Here is a 22,754-nt window from a genome sequence, read left to right on the forward strand (position 1 = left end):
TAGCACCTTAATAGCAGCTTAGTGGGAGTGAACTACTGGCCTCAGAAAAATGGTGGGGTAAGATAAGTGGAGAGGAGAGGTGGGAGACTAGAAATGCCCAGTGAGGATGGGGTCATGGTGTTTGTCTTAGTCAGGGTGTCCATTGCTGTGACAGGCACCATGACCACGGCAACGCCTATAAAGGAAAACATTGAATTGGACTGGCTTACACGTTCAGAGGTTCAGTTCATTATCATCAAGGCAGACAGCGTGGTGTTGTGCGGACAAACATGGTTGTGTGTAGGGTGAGCCCACAATACAGTTGTACTTGTTTTTTGTTTGTTTGTTATACTCTTTATTCTTTGGGGCCTGCCACCCAGATTGATACACAGAGACTTATTCTGACTGATGTATGCCCAGCCTTAGCATGGCTTACCTCTAGCCAGCTTTTCTTAACTTAAATTTATCCTGTCTACCTTTTGCTTCTGGACTTTAACCTTTCTGTATACCTTTCTTTACTTCTTACTCCATGGCTGGCTGTGTGGCTGCGTGGCTGCATGGCTGGCCCCTGGTGTCTCCTCCTTTTCTGCTCCTCCCTCTCTCTCTTCTCTTCCTGTTTGTTCTCTCTGCATGCCAGCCCTGCCTATTTCTCTGCCTGACTAGCAATTAGCCCTTTATTAGACCAATCACATGTTTTAGACAAGCAAAATAGCACAGCTTTACAGTTAAACAAATGCAACATAAAAGAATGCAACAATCTTTGCATTGTTAAACAAAATATTCCACAGCATAAACATATGTAACCCATCTTCAACTAATTTTCCACAACACATCTTGATATGCAGGCCACAGGAAGTCTACCGAGACACTGGGCATAGGAAACTTCAAAGCCAACCCCCACAGTGAAACACTTCCTCCGGCAAGGTCATGCCCACAACGACAAAGCTACACCTCCTAATAGAGCCACTCCATATGAGATTATAGGGGCCAGTTACTCTCAAACTTCCACAGCAACCAAGAGGTTCGAATGGGAGGGGTGAGTTACCAAGTCAGCTGATGTTGGTGGCCCCTGCTGGGCACCAGAGTCCCCTGCAGAGCTTTCAGTAAGTGTCACTCCTCTCCCTTCAGTTACACTGGAATTGGAGTCTGAGTTTTCTCTCAATCTTGCGTTTCAAATTTATCATAGTGGAGAATGAGGAGGAGGGCCAGACGCTCTGGGGAGTCACGGGACCTGGCAATGAGTTGTTGGTGATTGGGGGACTGTAATTTCAGTAAATAAGTAAGACGGGATTACTTCAGCTCTTAGCGGGGGAGGCTGGGTGCACACACACAGTTCTGTGGTGAGAGTAAGGTAGATAGAGAGGTTGGTGCCAGGTGCACTCCTGTCTTCTCACAGAGTGAAGGCTATTGTCAGCTATTGCCTATGCGTGGATCTGTCTGAGACTCCACAGGAGACCTGAGAAAATGAACTGATCTAAAAGGAATGGAAGAGACCACAAAGCCACAGGGATGGCCTTGATGGCCAGGAGTCGCATTCTGTAACTATCTGGTTTTACTGCTCTGTTACTGAAGTAACGTACAGTGCCCATGCATGTAATGGGTGATGCCTAAAGCAGGAGACAGTTTTCAAGTTAGCATGTGGGGCATAAACTGCATTTGCTCAAAATTGCTCTTAAGATTACTTAGGGCCGGGCAGTGGTGGCGCACGCCTTTAATCCCAGCACTCGGGAGGCAGAGGCAGGCGGGTCTCTGTGAGTTTGAGGCCGGGCTGGACTGACAGCCTCCAAAACAATACAGAGAAACCCTGTCTCGTAAAACCAAAAAAAAAAGAAAAGAAAAGAAAAGAAAAAGATTACTTAGGAAGGCAAGTGGTGGGGACTGGCATCCCATCTTCAAGGGGACAGCTTCTCCAGCAGCAAGTGGAGATAGTTGTTATTCATACTCTGACATCAGTGGGAAAAAATGGGACTCTCAACCAGGTGGTGGTGGCACATGCCTTTAATCCCAGAACTCAGGAGGCAGGTGCAGGCAGATTTCTGTGAGTTCGAGGCCAGCCTGGTCTACAAGGCTAGTTCCAGGACAACCAGAGTTACACAGAGAAACCCTGTCTCAACAAACAAAGTGATTCTACACTAACAGAATTTACTCAGCTTAATTCAATATTGTTAAGGACAAGTACTCAGGCTGCTGAGGAAAAGCACTCAAGTACAGAGTGGATAACAATACTACCTAGATTGTTTTTTCCAGTTTTCTTTTGTAGTCTGAGCATGTATAATTGAATTTGAGAATTAAATTCATGATAATGCATGTCTCACTGTATTTGTATTTCTGGTGTGCTGTGTGTGTGTGTTTGTATGTGTGTGCGCGAAGTGTATAGTATGTATATGTTTTGACACAGGCTGTCATGAAGCCCGAGTTGTCTTCTAAATTGCTGTATACTCAAGGATAACTTTGAATTCCTGTTCTCCCTGCCTCTGCCTCATGTGTACTGGGATTATAGGTGTGTGCCAATAAGTCTGGCCTTGTGTTTATATGTTTTACTAGCCCAAAGCTATTTTTTTTTCAAGACAGGGTTTCTCTGTGATTTTGGAGGCTGTCCTGGAACTAGCTCTTGTAGACCAGGCTGGTATTGAACATACAGAGATCTGCCTGCCTCTGCCTCCCGAGTGCTGGGACTAAAGGTGTGCCACCACCACTTGGTGCCCAAAGCTATTTTTAAGAAAGCGTAATAGTTAAGACCTTAGTCTGTGTGACATGATAGAGCAAGCTTGTAATTCCAACATTTGTGAGGGTGAGGTAGGAATATTGGTCCAAGTTTAAGTCCAGCCTGGGCTACTCTGACAGTTAATTTTGGTTGTCAACTTGATAGTATTAAGAGGCACCTAGGGCCTTAGTGAGGCGTACTTTGAATGTGTCTTAGCTGGCAGAGATCTGTCCTGAATAAGGGTGGCATCTCTCTGGGCTGGGGTCCTGTAATGATGGCAAAGAGGACAATAAGCTGAGCACTGGTGCCCGTCTTCTCTGTACTGCACTTAGTGAAGTAAGTGCCTCATCCTCTCCCCACCGAGCCTTCCCTTACCGTGCTGGAACTAACCCTCTTAATCCAAGAGCCAAACCAAGTCCTTCCTCTGTTGTCACAGCAGTGAGAACAGTAACTAATACAGCTACACACTAGACCTTGCCTCAAACGAAGTGAGACCGTATGGGGCCAGCATCAGCATCACTCATAGTATGTTCATGTCACTTCCTGTCTTTTCCTCTGATCACCCATTATAAAGCAGCATGAAAATAATTTGGACTGTGTCAGGGTATAGCCAGGGACAGGGAGCTGGTTGTAGTGATGGTATGTGCCTTGTGAGCATAGTGTGGGGTTAGACTGTAAGGCCAGTGTTCTGTTAGAATGACCTGTGGCCCGGGAGATAATCATGCCTTCGCAGCCAGGCATTGCATGAAAGAGCTGCTGGCCAAGGTTAGATGCGTACTGTGAGAAGGAACAGAGCAGCCACTACGAAAGGGTGGAACCTACCTAAAGACACCACTCTTAAAACTCAGAACAAAGCAAGTGCAGCTGCCAGGGCACACAGTCAATCTTTGCACCAAGGCAAAGGAATGGCAAGTAGTCCCTACCCTTGGATTGCTTCCACCCGAAAAGATGGTGCTCTGGTGTTGAAGGCGGACCTGCCAGAGATGGGAAGGACGAGCTGCTAGAGCTCAGGTCTCGGTTGTGGGGCCCAGCAAGAGAGGCTTCACTTTAGAAGTGTGTCCCCGTGGGAAGGGGCAGGGCCACGAGCCTGGAGATGGGGCGACGGACAATGACGGATGAAGCAGAGACCGGCCAAACCTCATTCTGACAGATCCACAGCGGAAGCGATTTCAGCAGCCGTCGTTCCTCTTTCGCCTTAGGTGCTCAAGTAAGTAGCGAGCTCAAGAGGTGTTCTTTGTGCTTGAGCAAACACTGCTGCCCGGCTGCACGGTGCCCTGGTGCTGACAGGAGGCAGCAGCCCTCTGAGCTTGTTTGCTGCTTCTTCCCTCCAAGTGTCTTAGCTGCCGTAGCTTGCTGTGCACAGTTCAGAAGAGCACGGGAAGACAAACCATTTTTCTTTGGTAGATAATCTAGACCTGTCCTCTAGAAGGAAAACGGAGACTCTATGTTACCTTGGCATTTGGAAACAGGCTCTTGCCTTGCAACCCAGGTTGGGTCCAAATCACTGTCTTGTTGCTTCTGTGCAAGAATTGCAAAGGCGTATAGTGTGGGGTCTTGCTCCTTGTTGGCAGACAGGCTAAGTTTTTAGGCCTTCACTGTCATGTGAATAGATTAAAATTCTTTTGTTTTAGCCATCTCCATATTAAATTTTACTTCTTTGGAAATTGTACTAATTCTGTGTGTGCCTATGTGTGTGGTTTGTGCCTGCCTGTGTGTGTATTTTGTTACTTTCCTGCTTTCAAGGATAATACGTGTTTGCACAAGCCATTAACGGGTGTCCTGTTCAGTCTCCTCACACAGAACCTACTGGCAAAATGTTAATTCAAAAAACAAACAAGACAGGCATTGGTGGCACAGGCCTTTGATCCCAGCACTCGGGAGGCAGAGGCAGGCAGATCTCTGTGAGTTTGAGACCAGCCTGGTCTACAAGAGCTAGCTCCAGGACAGCCTCCAAAGCCACAGAGAAACCCTGTCTGGAAAAACCTAAATAAATAAGTGAATGAATAAAATAAAAAACAGCTGGGCACATGCCTTTAATCCCAACGCTTGGGAGGCAGAGGCAGGCAGATCTCTGAGTTCAAAGTCAGCCTGGTCTGCAAAGTGAATTCTAGGACAGCCAGAGCTACACAAAGAAACCCTGTCTCAAAAAAACAAAAACAACCAAAAAAACCCTAACCAATTTCTAAACTCCTGTCTTCCTTAGTGTATATATGTATGTATGTGTGTGTGTGTATATATATGTATACATATATATTTATGAATAAATTCTGTCAGTGTTGTCACTAACCAACTTCTAAACTCCTGTCTTCCTTAGTGTATATATGTATGTATGTGTGTGTATACATACATATATGAATAAATTCTGTCAGTGTTGTCGGTCTGTTTTTGGTTTTGCTAATTTTCCCTTCACTTTTTCTGGCACTATAGATTATCTTTTTCCATTGTAGCATAGTATTCTAGCATTGGTGCTCTGTTCAGAAGGCCATATTATTGGGCATTTGTGCCGTTTCTTGTTGATTCTTTATAAGCAGCACAGTGCTAGAGTATCTTACAGTGTTGTTGGTTTGTGCCAGGGACTGTACTGGTGCATAAACAGGAAGTCTGTGTCGTCTGTCAATGTCATCTTTCCTGATTCCTATGTGCTGGATGTCGGAGTCTCAGCGACAAACAATATACATTTTTGTTTTTTTTTTTTGCCATGCCAGACTCTTCCTATATTTGTTTGCTTGCTGTTACAACTTGCAAGGTAAGATAGGTCATCAGCAGGTAAAGGAGCTTGCAACCAAGGCTGACAATCTAAGTTCAATTCCTGGGACCCAAAGAATAGAAAGAGAACCAAAACTTCCTAAAATTGTCCTCACCCCGAACACCTGTGGCATGTACACCCCTTTCCTCCACACACACAGAGAGAAGGAAAAGAAAAAGCATAAAAAGGTAGGGACTGAAGCTTGGTGATGGTAATACATGCCATTAATCTCAGGACTCTGGAGGCAGAGGCAGGAGGATCTCTGAGTTCAAGGCCAGCCTGGTCTACACAGAGTTCCAGGACAGCTAGGGCTGTTACACAGAGAAATCCTGTCTTGAAAAAAAAAACAAAAAAACAAAAAGAAAAAAAAAAAGGAGGGGGTGTGAGGTGCTGGAGGGATGGGTCAGCAGCTAAGAGCACTAGAATGTATTCATTAAATCTGCTTTTTCTTACTGTGCATCAGTAAGTAAATGCCAATAAGTCTACATGAGAGCCTACTTTAAAAAAAAAAACAAAAATCAATATCAACCAATCAGTCAATAAAATGCCAATGAGGAAAGTAAGTAACACTCTCTATAATCATAATAAATGAGCCAGTTGTAGTGGCAAACTTCAGTAGGGTATGCTGAATTTGCGGAGTCATGAGGATCAGGAGTTTGAGGCCAGCCTGGGTTATAATTAATTATAATAAATGAAAGATGCTGCCTTTTTATTGTACACAGGGAACATGGATTCTTAATATACAAGATTCATACATGGTGAAGATGTACATTTTGTTATAATCCTGTGTGATATCTGATATAGACATGGTTAGAGGTCCAATCACATGCCATAGAAAGTCACTTCTATGTATACTACAAGACAGTCCTAAAATCACTTGAGGCCATTTCCCTGTGTGAGTCACCCCTTGCTCAACACATTTTCTCTCAAGAATGTCAGTAATGTCCTGTAACAAGAAGAAAACCATCAAGAAAGCAATGTGTTGTCATGAAACAAACATGGGTCTTGTGTGTGCCTTCCGGGGGGAGGGGGCATGATATGATGACTTCAAAGTCTGAGGGTAAATGTTCACATGATAGCCGTAACTGTTTCCGTAATAGTGTGAAGTTGCTGTTGGGAGGAAAGTACCATTTCCTTAGAATATTGTTTGAGGTCTAGGATATTCATAGACAGTTGTATTAATACAAAAAAACAAACAAACAAAAAACCCCAAACAAGTGTGCTGGTGGTGTGGTAGCACACGCCTTCAATCCCGGCACTCAGGAGGCAGGCGGATCTCTGTGAGTTCGAGGCCAGCCTGGTCTGCAGAGAGTTCCAGGACAGCCAGGATTGTTACCCTGTCTTGAGAAACAAAAACAAAACAGGCAAATAAGCCAGGCTACATTTCCAAACACGGGCTGGCGTGGGCTTGTTGACTGCTTTGTGTAGTTTGGCTACTGGGCTCTAACGCTAGGCCTGCGTCGGTGGTAAACAAGAGCCTGCACCGAGCTGTGGTCCCAGACCTCCGTCTCTTTTGGAAGCTGCAGCTTGGGGATAGCTGTGGTATAAGCTGATCTGCGTACCAAAGGTGTGCCAGCAAGGGTTTCCCAGTGTTTGAGGTTCTGTGAGATTGTCTTCTGGTGTGGCGGTGGCCCCAGGTGTACAGTGGTCTCTGCTTCTGAACTGAAGGAGTCCTCGGGTGTGAACCCAGTCCAACCCAGCTGGCGTAGTTTGAATAACACTTTCTCTTATTGATGGTCTTATTATTTTGGCGCTTTGCAATTGAAATGGTTTATACAAAGGCTTTAGCCCTTGGGCAAACATTATATTTGTTGTCTAAGTGCAGAATTTAGCAGTGAATAATTTTATGACAGACTACATTTGGTATGCCTAGTTATTCAGGGACTTTAAAAAAAATGGAGGGACTTTTTAGTCATACTTCCTCTCTGTTCTTAGTCATCTGTTCCTTTTATGGTAGTTATTAGCAAGTATCTCTCACCCTTCTGTAATGTTCAGCAGTGTAAACTCGTTACAGTGTTGGCTACAGTGCTCTGTTTAGTTACAGAATAGTCAGCATACACGTGAAAACATAATCTTAATGTTGGTGTGTTCTCCACATGGCAGAACCACAGTTGTTATATACCAATCTCTTGAGATCACTTTTCTTTTTTGGGGTGTCATGCTTTCTCTCCTTACACTACTTCCTTGTCATTGGTCACATTCAGAATTAGTACTGAACCTCGGTGTTAATGGTGGTTTTGCTTTAATGCTTAGGAAAAGAGACATTGCTTTCCACTCTAGGCAATCTCAAGTACTGTGTACTGTCAGCAACTTGACCCTCGTGGCCTGGGCGAATTCAGTGTTGCATAATTGCACCTTCCCTTCCTGAGGACTGAGCAAGCCCAGGGTTCACCACCACCTGGTCCCTCTACCTGTAACAACCATTCCAAATCATGCTCCTGTAAGGGCACACCAGGGGCATTTTTTGTCACCTTTTCTAAATGATACACATCTCTCTGACTTCTTCTAATGCTTCTGCTTTCTCCTCAAACCAATAGGCCCAATTCCCTAAACTATCTGTCATTGTCATGTATCTGAAAGACACTGGACAGGACTTGGAAACAGCTCCAAAGGTAATGATTAATTAAGGTAAGAAAACAAGGATTTTGGTTGATGAGTCAGATAAATGGTAGGTCTTCCTCCAGACCTCGGGCAAGGCAGTGTGTTACAAAACATCTTCGGAAGGTCTGGCAGGCAGATGACTCAGCATCTCCCCACAGACTTGTTGTCTCTCCCCTTGGCCTTTACCTTCCCTTCCTAAATTCTCTGTCTCCTCCCTACATTGCCCTCTGTCCTGCAGTCATCTAAACTGGAACCCACTACAGCCTCCCTGCCTCCCTGCCTCCCTTCATATCCAATCTCCGGGACTCCAGTGATGAGGGCAGGTAGGTAGGTCCTGGCTCCTCTCATCTGTTGTGTTACCAGCAGTAGGTGGAGACATTTATCTATTACAATCTACCGTGCAGATTCCCTTTTATTTTTATTTGTCTATTATTTTTTATGTGCATTAGTGGTTTGCCGTGGGAAGTTTTGGATCCTCTGGAACTGGAGTTACAGACAGTTGTGAGCTTCCATGTGGGTGCTGGGATTTGAACACTGGTTCTCTAAAAGAGCAGACAGCGCTCTTACCCTCTTAATCTCCAGTGCCAGATTCCATTTTCTTTTCTTTCTTCTTCTTTTTTTAATTTTCATTTTCTTTTTTTCTTTTTTTTTTGTTTTTCAAGGTAGGATTTCTCTGTGTATCAGCCCTAGCTATTCTGGACCCAGCTCCGTAGACCAGACTGGCCTCAAACTCAGAGAGACCCTGCTGCCTCTTCCTCCCAAGTGCCAGGATTAAAGGTGTTGCCACCATTGCCGGGTGATTCCATCTTCTTTACATACCATGGTGGTGTGGAGAAGTTTGGAACTTACTCTGCAGGATGGAGCACACACTCCTGAGCCTCCAGTGACTCTTGGTTTCGTCACCACCTCCTCCCGGAGCATTTCATGTTGTGAGCCCAGCAGAAAAGTCTGTGAGCTTTGCCGTTTCATCCTCAGTTCTCTCCCTCCTCCTGCTTCTGGGTGGTGAAATTTGCACAATCTGAATGTTATCTCTTCCTTGCCCTCCCGAGGCACGGTTGTAACTTTGTGACTCCAGAGCTTATGCCCTCAACTATGCTGTGGTGAGCCAGTTTACTCTTGCTCTAGAATTATACTACCTGAATTCAGATCCTAGCTCTATTCTAGCTGAGTGACTAGTAGTTGGGGAACTGCATAAACTTTCAAATACTCAGATTTCCTATTTGTTTTTTTTTTTAATTTTATTTTCCAGTTTAAATTTAGATAAGAATCAAGGTTGCTTCACAAGTCAGTTCCAGGTCCCTCTCCCATTCCCTCCCTTCCTCCCGTGCCCTCCCGGCCCCCCCCCATTATCCCCTCATTTCTCCAGGGAGGGTGAGGCCCTCCATGGGGGTGTCCATAGTGTGTCATTTCATGTAGGGCAGGGCCTAGACCCTTCCCCAAGAGTTCAGGGTGAGAGTGCACCTCACATTGTTCTATTGGAGTCCAAAGTCCGTGTGTATACTTGGGATGGGTACTGATCTGCAGCCCAAGGCTCAATAGATTCCCTAGGCCTCTTCACTGACACCCAGATTCAGGGGGTCTTGATCAGTCCCATGCTGGCTTCCCAGGCTAATGCCTGGGATTCAAGAGTTAACCTTTGTCTGGTCAGCTGTTTCTGGGGGTTAAACCAGCCCAGTCTTAATCCCTTTGATCATCAGTCCTCCCTCTCTGTTACTGGCTTTCTTGAGTTCAGCTCAGTACTTAACCAAGGGAGTCTGCCTCTTCTTCGATCAGCCACTAAATAAAGTTTCTGTTTCCCAGACTCTCTGGCCATAGGATTGTAGGCTGGCACTCCCCAGATCTATGTCTAAAATCCATATATGAGAGAGTACATGCCATGTTTCTCTTTTTGTGACTGGGTTACCTCACTCAGGATGGTTTCTTCTAGTGTCATCCATTTGCCTGCGAATCTCATGATTCCATTATTTTTTCTGCTGAATAGTACTCCATTGTGTAGATGTACCACATTTTCTCTATCCACTCTTCAGGTGAGGGACATCTAGGTTGCTTCCACGTTCTGGCAATTACAAATAAAGCTGCTATGAACATAGTGGAACAGACATCTTTGTTGTATGAATGGGCATCTTTTGGATATATGCCTAAGAGTGGAGTTGCTGGGTCTTGTGGTAGGTTTATTCCCATTTTTCTGAGGAATCTCCACACTGATTTCCAAAGTGGCTGAACCAGTTGGCACTCCCACCAGCAATGGAAGAGTGTCCCCCTTTCACCACATCCTCTCCAGCATAAATTGTCATTGGTGTTTTTGATTTTAGCCATTCTGACAGGGGTGAGATGGTATCTGAGAGTTGTTTTGATTTGCATTTCCCGGATGGCTAAGGATGTTGAGCACTTTCTCAAGTGCCTCTCAGCCATTTTAGACTCCTCTATTGAAAACTCTCTATTTAGTTCTGCAGCCCACTTTTTAATAGGGTCCTTTGGTGTTTTGGAGACTTGCTTCTTGAGTTCTTTGTAAATTTTGGAGATCAACCCTCTGTCAGATGTGGGATTAGTGAATATTTTTTCCCATTCTGTGGGCTGCCTTTTTGTCTTGCTGACTGTGTCCTTTGCCTTACAGAAGCTTCTCAGTTTCAGTAGGTCCCATTTATTAATTGTTGATCTTACTGCCTGTGCTACTGGTGTTATGTTCAGGAAGCTGTCTCCTGTACCAATTCGTTCAAGGGTACCACCCACTTTCTCTTCTAAGAGGTTCAGTGTGGCTGGATTTATGTTGAGGTCTTTGATCCATTTGGACTTAAGTTTTGTGCATGGCGATAGACATGGATCGATCTGCATTCTTCTACATGCCAGTCTCCAATTATGCCAGCACCATTTGTTGAAGATGCTTTCTTTATTCCATTGTATATTTTTAGCTTCTTTGTCAAAGATCAGATGTTCGTACGTGTGTGGGTTAATACCCGGGTTTTCAATTCGATTCCATTGGTCTACCTGTCTATTTTTGTGCCAACAGATTTCCTATTTGTAAAACGGACATAGTAATGGTCTCTGATTCAAGAGGACACTTCTAAGATTAAATGACAAGTAAAGGTATTTAGTGCTCAGTAAATGTTATCAGACGATTTATTTGTTCTTAATCCTTAAGCAATTACTCTTGTGTGCCCTTTACTGTGTCATGAACTCCTTGACTCTTATTTTAAAATGTCTTACTCATTCTTGCCCAGTGTCTATGCTGGATCTTGTACATTTTTAGTACTGTGGTAGGGTTCTTAATTGTAGAGTGACCTGGAGGTGCTCCTTTGTGACAGTGTTGTAGTGTGTGACCTAGAGGTCCTCCTGTGCTGTGTGACAGTGTTGTAGAGTGACCTAGAGGTCCTCCTGTGTGACAGTGTTGAGTGTGTGACCTAGAGGTCCTCCTGTGCTGTGTGACAGTGTTGTAGAGTGACCTAGAGGTCCTCCTGTGCTGTGTGACAGTGTTGTAGTGTGACCTAGAGGTCCTCCTGTGCTGTGTGACAGTGTTGTAGAGTGACCTAGAGGTCCTCCTGTGCTGTGTGACAGTGTTGTAGAGTGACCTAGAGGTCCTCCTGTGCTGTGTGACAGTGTTGTAGAGTGACCTAGAGGTCCTCCTGTGCTGTGTGACAGTGTTGTAGAGTGACCTAGAGGTCCTCCTGTGTGACAGTGTTGTAGTGTGTGACCTAGAGGTCCTCCTGTGCTGTGTGACAGTGTTGTAGAGTGACCTAGAGGTCCTCCTGTGCTGTGTGACAGTGTTGTAGAGTGACCTAGAGGTCCTCCTGTGTGACAGTGTTGTAGTGTGTGACCTAGAGGTCCTCCTGTGCTGTGTGACAGTGTTGTAGTGTGTGACCTAGAGGTCCTCCTGTGCTGTGTGACAGTGTTGTAGTGTGTGACCTAGAGGTCCTCCTGTGCTGTGTGACAGTGTTGTAGTGTGTGACCTAGAGGTCCTCCTGTGCTGTGTGACAGTGTTGAGTGTGTGACCTAGAGGTCCTCCTGTGCTGTGTGACAGTGTTGTAGTGTGTGACCTAGAGGTCCTCCTGTGCTGTGTGACAGTGTTGTAGTGTGTGACCTAGAGGTGCTCCTTGTGCCAGACACTGCACCAAGAACTTTATTAGGGGCTCTTCCATCAGATACAGACATAGTGCTCCTGAGGGAGGGCCCATTTTGTCCACTAACTGATGAATGAACAAACTGAGGCATGGAGAGGTTAAGGGCCTTGTCTCTGGCCACAGAACTGGTAAAAGGAGGAACAGAGTTTAATATCAGGCACTTCACCACCACACCAGGCTGGCTCTCAGTAAGTGTTTATTTAATATGTTAGAACAAATGAAATCCACATAACTAGGCCTGTGAGAGTGCTGACAACATCTAACGGGAAGAGATGCGGGTAAGTAGCTCATCAAGCCAGGCACGGGAGTGCACTGCACTTCTTTGATCCTCACCCTCTTGAGGCAGAGGCAGGGGATCTGTGTGAGTTCATGATCAACCTGGTCTATAGCAACTTACAGGTCAGCCAGGACTGCAGACAACAGTCTGAAAACAACAGCAAAGACACAAACCACCCAAGTCATGCGGAGAAAGACTGAATGAGAAGAAACCCTGTTAACCGTAGCACCAGGAATAGTCCGTGTTAATGACCAAGGGTGTGTCGGGTCCTTTCAGATGTTTCTTGAATTAGAATACTGCTCCGTTAAGGGCACAACTTAATACCTCAGATTAGTTTTAAGGCCAAAATTTAAATTGTATTTTAGGAGCTAGAGAGATGGCTCAGAAGTTAAATTAAGTGCTTGCTTCTCTTGCAGAGGACTCAGGTTTAAATCCCAGCACCTGTAACTCCAGCTCCCGGGATCCTTCTTGGGCACCAGCACAGTCACATGTACACACACATGCACATGCACACACAGACACATGCTTAAAAACAAGTCTTTAAAAATGATATTATACACGTGTGCTAACGTTTCATGGTGTGGACATGAAGGACAGCTTTGTAGAGTTCGGTATCTCCACCTACACGTGGGCTCGTGGGGTCACATTCAGGTCATTATGTGTGTGTGTGGCAAGTGTCCACCTACTGAGCCATTCTCGCTGGCCTCAAAATGTTATAGTGAGAATATTTTGGTCCATCACCATAGAGTAAATAATTCAGAAGACTAGAAAACTGGGCAGAAATACATGAAGTGCTGTCTAGTATACTAGACATCAGGCAGCGTGGACTCTAATGCCATGGAGTAAGTCCTGGGGTCACCAGAGTCTCTGCTAGAGTGTGGCCCATGTGTAGTGTACCTGAGCTGAAGAAAGTGTTAGAGGTCAGGGAGCTGAGGATGTTTGGATGTGATGCCACAGAGGAAGGAACCATTGCAGAAAAGGAGTCCACACATCTGCATAGGTCCCTTACGTCGGGAGAACACTAAGCTAGGTGTGCTGGTGGGTCCCAGGTCACCCTGAGTTTGGTCATACACAGGACCTAGCATGCAGTCACACTTACGGCTAAGATCAGTTGCAGTGGAAGGGCACAGAGGGAAAAATCAGCAAAGGGAAGAGGCATTGTGGGGTGAAGTCAGGAGCATAAGACTCTAAGAATCCCCTCCCAGTAACATCATACAGGATGCAGATATACTTAATTTCCTTAGCAATACATATGCAATGTTGTCTGCTAGCGAAGCTTTCCCAAGCCCTGGCGCTAGGATTTTTATTAGAGGCAGTCCTGCTGTGTTAATTTGACTCTGCATACTGGGCAAAGGACTAGGAGAGGCTCCAGGGGACATTTGACAATGTCTGGAGACATTCTGTATTGTCACAACTAGGAGTTGCTGCTGACATGTAGGCTAGAAGCCAGGAATGATACACAACAGCTGCATTCCACGGAATAGCCCCTATGAATGGTGTGGCCTCTGCTGTCAGAGTCAAAGTTGAGAAGCCCTGATCTAAGTGCTAACAGGATTTAAGAGCAAGTCTGGAAAAGATCATTAATTTGCAGTTGATCAACTTGTAAAATAGTGATTGTTCTTTAATAATTCTATGCCTGTATGAAAGGCGTTCTGGCTATTTTCTCCTTCCAGCCCCTTTCATTTCCCTCCCTATATGTTCCTTTCCCAGATTTGTAACTGCTGGTCTTGTTTCAGGACCCATTTAGTTGAACTAGGGCCATCTGTGTAATACCGGAACCTGGTGTGGCTGCAGCTGGGAATAGCAACGAAGGCAATGACTCCCCCTTTTCTTGAATCTATTGGTAGGGAATAGTTCAGCAGTGAGAAATAGGCCCCTGAGTCCCTCTGCATTCTTTTTATTTGTTTTGGGGGGTATTTGTTTGTAGATACAGTCTCACTTAGCTTGCTATGTAGACCAGGCTGGCTTCTGCCACCTTAGTGCTGGGATCTAAGGGCTGTACTGTTCTGCCTGGCCCTCCTCTCACAATATTTCTGCCTCAGTTTTCTTTGAACTTGGGTGGAGATGTAACAAGCCCACTGTTTAGGCTTGAATACTCATCTGTGGTTTATTCTCAGCACTCTGTTCAGCCATGAGTCTGTGTATTCATAACAGTTCATTGGAGACTTCTGATTGAGTGTGGCAATTGTCTATGGATATAAATATAAGTATAAAACTTATATCTATGGATATAAATAAACACACAGTGAGCAAGAGAAAGAGATGTTAGTCAATGTAAAGAGGACTAGAATACAGCACTGGGGAGAAGTCTCAGTAGTCTAGAGTGCCCTGCGCCCAAGTCAAGACAGCCCACAGTCAGCCCCAGGGGATGTCACACCTCTGCCTTTGCACACTAGTGTTCACTTGCACACAGCCACAGCGTGCATGCATGCGTGCGCGCGCACACACACACACACACACACAGAAACAGCTGACCTGAGCAAGGGGGAGCTCACGAACCCCAGTCTGACAGCTGGGGAACCAGCATAGGACTGAACCAGGCCCCCTGAACGTGGGTGTCAGTTAGGAGGCCTGGGCAGTCTATAGGGCCTCTGACAGTGGAACCAGTATTTATCTCTAGTGCACGAACGGACTTTGGGAGTCCATTCCTTATGGAGGGATACTCTCTCCGCCTAGATACATGGGGGGGGGTGCTAGGCCCTGCCCCAAATGATGTGTCAGACTTTGATGATCCCTCATGGAGGACCTCACCCTCCCTAGGACAAAGATAGGTAAGAGGTTGTAAGAATAGAGAAAAATAAACTACCTATACGATTAGGAAAGAAACATTGATGACTCTAACAAAGACATTTTATGATTATTATTATAGCACTTTTAGAATATGTCCTCAGGTTGTTTTATGATTCTCTTTTTATGAAGAACTCTGCTTGAGTATGGATTGAACCTTGTAACACACAAAGAAGACTTCAAAGATCTGTGGCACGAGCTGGAGCGATAGGCAGTCGGTGGCTCTTGCGAGGGAGTTGGCAGCCACCTGTAACTCCAGCCCTAGGGCGATCCAAGGGGAGCTGATGCCTCTGGCTATCTTGGGCACCAGCACACACGTGCACACATAATTAAAAATGGTGAAAGCAAATCTTTTTTAAAAGGTTCTTACTGTAACTTCCAATTTGACTATTCCCCATTGAGCCATTTATATTGGTGAAAGTTCAGTGCTTCTTGAGTTTGTAATGATAAGTTTTTCCATTTCTCAGGTCATTCTGAGTATGTGTCGTCACCCCCCCCACCTCTGCCTGGTTGCATTATAGTCTGAAAAGTCGCCTAACCTCAGTAGGGCTTGAATTTTTCTTTTCTGCACTAATCTTGCCTGTGTGTGGGGGGGGTGGGGGTATGACCTTAATTTTCTTATCAAGGCTTATTTGACAGATGGCATCTTTCAAATGAATTTACATATAGTGGACCATAAATAGTGAAGTCAGTTCCAGCACTTAAATTTAATGTAGAACAAAGAAATTCCTGTTGTCTGAGTCCACAGAAAGCAGTCGTCGGTCCTGCAGATAAAAGGTAAAGAATGTATTTCCAGTGTAGTTTGGTAATTCTTTGGAGACTCACAGCTTTATTACTGGGTCACATTGCCCAAGAGGAGGGTGGGGAGACTCATGGTGGTGTTGGAATGCGGTGGTGAGCACGGTAGGAATTGTCCCTTACATGACAGAGCTGTCCCTTACCTAGAGGCAGCTTGTCCTCTTTTCCTTCTGCTGTTTTGTTTTCTCAAGGGGGCCAAAAAGTTTGCTTTGTCAGTGTCCAGCCTACACCGAGAGCTCATTTCATGTGCACTTTTTTGTTTTTCTGGATTGAACATGGCCCTTGCACTTCACAGAATAATTGGAGCACGGCTGGTATCAGGATACATGTGTTCACTGGATCAGCTAAACCACAGCAGGGTCTTACAACTTCCTCTGTGTCGCGGCAGGAAATTCCAGAGCAGGAGCCCTGCACAGTCCCCAGCAGCAGCTTCCATGGCCAGGGCCCGATGGGCCACGTCTCAGCGCACTTGTTCCCTCTGGTGCTTTGTGCGTGGCACAGAGGCCCCTCGGGAGTCTGCGTGCCTTTGGAGGTCATTCTTCCCAAGTCCTAAGAAAGGTCCCTTGGAGCAAAGACTAAGGACTCCAGGAAGAAAGTTCTGCAGGCTAACGTTCTGAAAAGGGAGTGGATTTCTGTGCACACCTCCACACCACCCCCACTCCGGCTCCCTTCTCCCACATCCTGTCTAAACACCAAGCGCAAAGATAGCTTTCCAACCCTGCCAGTATTGTGAAAGCCCTTTGAGTTGGATGAGTCATATGGATGGATTGTACAGTATGAATTCTTTCTCAATGAAACTGTTAAAAATGCTTCTCTACTCGTTTGAGCTTTAAAGAAATCAATCTGAAGGAACACGCATACACAGGAGGGGAGAGAGAGCAAGTTATTCTGTATGTGTAAGAGTCTGTTTGGAAGTAGGAATTGCAAAGGGACAGAAGATACAAATATTTAATTTGCTGGTGTTTAAATATTCCCCAAATCTAAAGCATGTAGAAATGTGGTTGTTGACTGGGGAATCTGCGTAAGATTGAACTAGACTCCCTTAATACAGGAGACAATGATGTGACTGGGACAATGTATGAGGCCACTGGCAGTGGGTCAAGATCTAACACTAATGCACAAACTGACTTAGTGGAGCCCATTCTGTATGGAGAGATACCTTACTCAGCCTAGACACAGGGGTGTGGGGGTGGAGAGCTGCCTTGGTTCTGTCTAATGAGATGATGGGACAGACTTAGTAGACTTCCTAGGGGAGGCCTCACCCTCTCCAAGGAGCAGACAGGAGGTGGGGTGGGGGGAAATAAGGGAAGCGGGAGGAGGAACTGGGATTGGAATGTAAAAATAAATTAATAAAAAATATAATTATAAAAAAGAAATGTAGTCATTGTTATTTATACCTCTCATGAGTTTTATAGCACTTTGTAAATCTCACAGAATTCCATTCAGTTATAATCAAGATGCTACTTTATTTTGATTGAAACGAGTATGAAATCTTTGATTGTATAATATAGGCTATTACTTTGAAATGAAATCCTTGGCCCAAAAGATTAAAATAAAATTATTTGAGCAACTTTCAAAGACCAGTTGCTAATGTACAAAATATAGCTGTAAACAAAGGTGTTTTTTTTCTTAAGGTCATGTATACATAGTATCTCGGTCATACCCACTTCACGAACTTCTCCGTCTCTCCCTCTAGACACCCCTCCCAATATGTCCTCTTCTTCCCTTCATGTCCTCTCTATGGTGGGGGGTAGGCAGGCAGCCCGCTGAGTGCGGTCGTGCTGCTGTCTTCTCTGGGGTGGTGCTCCTCAGCCTGCAGGAGGTGGATAGAGATGGTCCATTTAGAGCCAGGTATTCAACAGTCATTTACTGTCTCCAGAAGACATTCTTCTGGCAACGGCTAAGGTGTAAGCAATTAGTAAGACACAGCTATTTAGTAAAACAATAGCAGTAGGCTCCCTCTTAGGGCCTGTGACTTGTGGAGCGATGGCTTTTGACCAAGTTTACAGTGCCTGCCTTGAATTCCTCCCTGTGGAGCAGGCCTCAGATCCAAGCCGCTGGTTACCCTCATGCCTTCTTGCACCATTGCACCAGTGAGAAGGAACACCTTGCCTGTCCTGGCTTGTCAGTACTGCAGCGTTCAGCGTTCATCAGTGGGTAATACTACTACTAATGCCTTTTCCATACCAGCAGCTCGCACCCAAAGCTATTATCACACAATAGATAATATATTGCTCTTCAGAGATAGGATCTCACTATGTAGCCCAGACTAGCCTTGAACATCGAGCCCTTCTGCCTCAGACTCCTGAGAGCTATATATCCCTTTTATTTTCACATATACATCTCTTCTAAGTTTCCAGTATTTCTTAAAAATTGAAAAAAAATCATTAGATGAAATGTATATATACCTTTCCAAAAGAGTAATCTCTTACCACTGATATTTTTTATATTTGTGTGTTCTTTTGCTATATAACAAATTAAGCTAGAACAATAAACATTGATTATTTCAGTTTCTGTGGATCGAGAATTCAAGTCTGGGGGCTGGAAAGATGGCTCAGTGGTTAAGAGTACTTGCTGCTCTTCCAGAGAACCTGAGTTTGGTTCCTAGAACCCACATGGTGGCTCACAACCCTCTGTAACTTTAGCTCTAGGGGATCCAACACCCTCTTCTGGTCTCAGCTGGCACGCACATGGCACACACACACAAAGACATGCATGTAAATAAAATAATGAAAATAAATGTTGAGCCAGGTAGTTGCAGTGGCAGCAGCACATACCTTTACTCCCAATACTTAGGAGGCAGAGGCAGGCGGATCTCTGTGAGTTCAAGGTCTACAGAGTGAGTGCCAGGACAGGCTTCAGAGCTCCACAGAGAAACCTGATGGGACTTGTCCTTCTGTATATATGTTTTTCTTATTGGTTAATGAATAAAACACCGTGGCCAATAAGGCAGGAAGATAGATGGGACTAGCAGACAAGGAGAATTCTGGGGAAGGTAGGCAGTAAAGGCCCTCCAAAACAGTCACCATGTGAGCCACCAAAGGAGTTAGAGGTTTGGACCCTTCTCTGGTAAGATAAAACCACATGGAAATACTTAGATTAATAGAAATGGGTTAGTAATTAAGAGAGAGCTAGCCAATAATAAGCTCAAACCACCGGCCAGCAGTTTTATAACTAATATAGCATCCGTGTGTTTGTGGTTCAAGGACCGAGGGACCAGCTGGGACAGAAAGCAGTGGAAACCCTGACAACCCCCCTCCCAAATGCCAAATGTCGAAAGAATAATTTAAGTATGGCCTTCGTGGGCACTTGTGTCATTGGTGTGTCAGCGTCAGCAAGGGACACAGTCTTATGTAAAGGCTAGAATGAGGGCAGATTGACGTCCCAGCTCACTCACTTGGTCAGGAGCAGAACCCAGTTCTCATAGACTGTTGGGATAAGGTCCCAGTTCCTTAAGGGCAGTTGGACGCAGCCCCTTAATAAGAATTTGAATCTAGGGTGGCTCGGTGTACAGCCGGCTTCCATCAGAGCAAGCCAGAGAGCAAGGGAAGGCGAGTGAGATGAAAGCCACAGTCATGAGCCTGATCTGGAAAGCGAGATCCCTTCATCACATCTGTTAAAATTTTAAAAAGTTGCACCAAAGGAAGGGAATGTCACAAGAAAGTGAATACCGAGGTAGGAGTAATTGGGATTCATCTTGGGGTCTGTTTACTGTGTTTCTCCCAGAAAGTTCTGTATGATATGTGTTTTAATTTGGATTTAATTTCTATTACTGACTTGGGAGTATCTTTTGAAAATATTAACAATACTCAATGACAGAGTAGATGAAAGATTGGGTAACAGTACCCTATAACTATTGTGTCACTGCCTATGTTTAGGGTGACTCAAACTCATTGAAACAGCTACTGGAGCTGTGTGTGCTAGTTCCTGTAGTCCAGCTGAGGCAGGAGGGTTTGAAGACAGTCAGATAATGAAGCAAGATCCCATGCTAAGCAAAATCACAACAGGAGAAACCGAGAAGGTGGGCGGGGCAGGGACCAGAAGTAGCACCTCTCGTATCCTATGCACCAAAACATTGCCATGTGCCACACCCAGCCAGCAACAGAGGCTAGGAAATGTGGTCTGAGCATTGATGGACACGAACCTGTTTCTCTGTGGAAGGAAGGAGTCCAAGTATTGAAGGGGACGTTAGGAGTTTCAGCCAAAGCTTCCAGTAGCAGAGAAATGGGAACCAACGGCTGTGCATGATGCAGTTCACCCACAGCCGAGCAAACCATGACCCGTCTCAGAGCCTCTTGTGCGTTTTGTTTTGCCTTTGTTTTTAAAATGTATTTTTATAGCCAGGCGTTGGTAGCGCCCACCTTTAATCCCAGCACTTGGGAGGCAGAGGCAGGCAGTGAGTTCAAGGCCAGCCTGGTCTACCGAGGGAGTTCCAGGACAGACTCCAAAGCTATACAGAGAAACTCTGTCTTGAAAAACCAAAAAAACCAAAATCTAAAATGTATTTTTATGCATACGGATGTTTTGCCTGTGTGTGTATCTGGGCACCGTGTGTGTCTGATGCCTGCAGAGGCCAGGAAGGGGTGTGAAGTTCCCTGGGACTGGGATTTGAGATGATTGTTAGCTGTCACATGGGTGCTGGGAATTGAATGTGGGTCCTTTGGAAGAGCGGCCAGTGCTCTTAACCATTGAGTCATGTCTCCAGCCTCAGAGCTTACTACTCTTGACTAACACTGAGGTTACTAACTAGGTTGTGGAGTTTCACGACCTCCGCAGATGGAGAGGAAGCATAGGGAGAGGCAGGCAACCAGCCGCTGTGAAGGAGGAGAGCAGGACGTCCAGTATAGACATGCAAAAGTCTGAGGCAAAGCAATCGGCAGCCTAGAGGACCGTGGTCACGGGGCAGCGGGCCTGGAGGCTTATGCCACACAGAAAAACACTGTGTTTGAGAGAAAAAGGATTTCGGCACTCTGTACTTTAGAGTTACCCTTCATCAGTTAGCCAGGAAATTCATTTGTGCAGCGCATTCTATAAAAACACTGCCAGGTAAAGGAGTGTTCCTCTCCTCACTGTATTCTTCACTTTTATTAACTATTACTTCCCTACTGTTCCTATAGGGAGATGTTTTCCAAAGCCCATTTCTAGAGTCTAGAATCATGAATTTCTCAGAGCATTTGGTACTAGTGAGTTCTTTGTTTTTAAAGGAAGTGTTTATATCCATTAATCTCAAACATGTACGCACAGAGCAGTTACCCCATCTGTACCTCATCATCCTATAAGAAATACAATTTTTTGGTAGACAGTATTATTGAAGATATGATTAACGTGTTCTCTAGTTTAACGTGGTTGAAGTCCACCTGCATCCTAATTAGTTTTTCAAATCTTAACCTTGCATATTCTTTCCCATTTATATCTGTGGCAAGCTCAGCCACTTAAGATTTGGGTTCGTCATAAAATAAATTCTATCACGCATGTAAAACATCAGTAATAGGAAAAGCCCATATACAAATTCCATAGTGACTTGATAATAATCCCAGCCTAGAAACATTCCAGAATCTCTTGAGTGAATAAATGATCAAAGCATAATTCACTTACTGCTACTCAGTGATGAAAAGGAACTAGCTAATGACTCAGGCCACAACTGGATGAACTATGCTGAGTGAAACAAGCCAACTCAGACGAGTTGCATTACTGCATTATTCCAGGAAAAGGGCAGTGAAAAAGGACAATGGCCAGGATGGTAAAATGGCCACCCAAGAGATTTGTTAACTGTAGCAAAGTTCTGCATCCTTTATCAGTGGCAAAATCCTATGCTATAGATATGCAAGTTGTCAATTGCCATTGGAGGAGGCTGGGTAAAGGGTCTCTTAGGATTGTTTCGAAATACAACTTAAAAATTGTGATTATAAGCTCTTTAGAACTCCTCTGGATTGTGATCTCCGAGGATGGGGTGAATAGAGGACTCTGCATCTCCCAGCAGCGAATGATGAAGCTAGATACATGAAGTTCAGTGAAGAGACCCAAGGAACTGAGCCACTAGGACAGTTTCAGAAGTCAGAGAAAGGGAAAGGAAACCTTCTGGGAGAGGCTGAGAAGTGTTGGACCTGTGAAAAGGGAAGAAAGCCAGGTGTGAACAGTCCTGGAAGCCATGTAGACAAAGTGTTCCTGGAGGAGGGAATGTGAGCTGTGTAGGTCAGGAGAGCACTGAGAACTGGCCATTGGATTAGCTACTGGTGGCCTCCAGAACACAGCAAGAGTACTTAACTCACTGCAAACGTATGATCTATTATGACAAGGACAAAAAGTTTCAAAAGATTTGTTTTTAAAAGCCATCATTTGGTTCCCGAGAAAGTTAAGCATAGCATTGAAATATAATCTAATAGTTACATTCTGTTTCTAGGTATGGAAACAGTAAGAGTTCACAGATATGTGTGTGAAAGTGTTTGTAGCAACATCATTCTCAATAACCAGAAGGCAAAACTCCCAAATCTTCATCCATAATTGAGTAGGTGAATACAATGTGGGCTATCCATACAATATAAGTTGGTGGGGGTGGAGGACAATTCCTAGGCCTGATATTGTATACTCATAATCCTAACTTTTGGGGGGCCGAGGCAGGAAGATCACCAGGAGTTTGAGTCCAGCCTGGGTTACAAAATGAGATCCTGTCTCAAAGCACAAACAGAAAAAAATATAATGGCACAACATTTATAAATCTGGAAAACATACAAAGTGAGAGAAACCAGA

The 22,754-nt window shown here is 44.9% G+C and overlaps 1 protein-coding gene across 2 annotated transcripts in view; it reads left to right on the top strand.

The window, feature by feature from the left end:
* The window catches only part of Sertad2 (SERTA domain containing 2), a 103,101-nt gene that overhangs the window by 33,619 nt on the left and 46,728 nt on the right, over positions 1–22,754 (top strand). Inside the window, exon 1 of one of the 2 annotated variants that reach the window (XM_040733157.1) lies at positions 6,727–8,353. The exons of the other annotated variant lie outside the window; for it this stretch is intronic. The gene's annotated coding sequence lies outside the window, so the exon portion shown is untranslated. Of the gene's footprint in view, positions 1–6,726; positions 8,354–22,754 lie in introns of those variants that run through there. 2 annotated transcript variants of the gene reach the window in all.

The sequence above is a fragment of the Mesocricetus auratus genome, unplaced genomic scaffold (assembly GCF_017639785.1).
Source record: "Mesocricetus auratus isolate SY011 unplaced genomic scaffold, BCM_Maur_2.0 Super-Scaffold_100029, whole genome shotgun sequence".
NCBI classification, from domain to species: domain Eukaryota; kingdom Metazoa; phylum Chordata; class Mammalia; order Rodentia; family Cricetidae; genus Mesocricetus; species Mesocricetus auratus.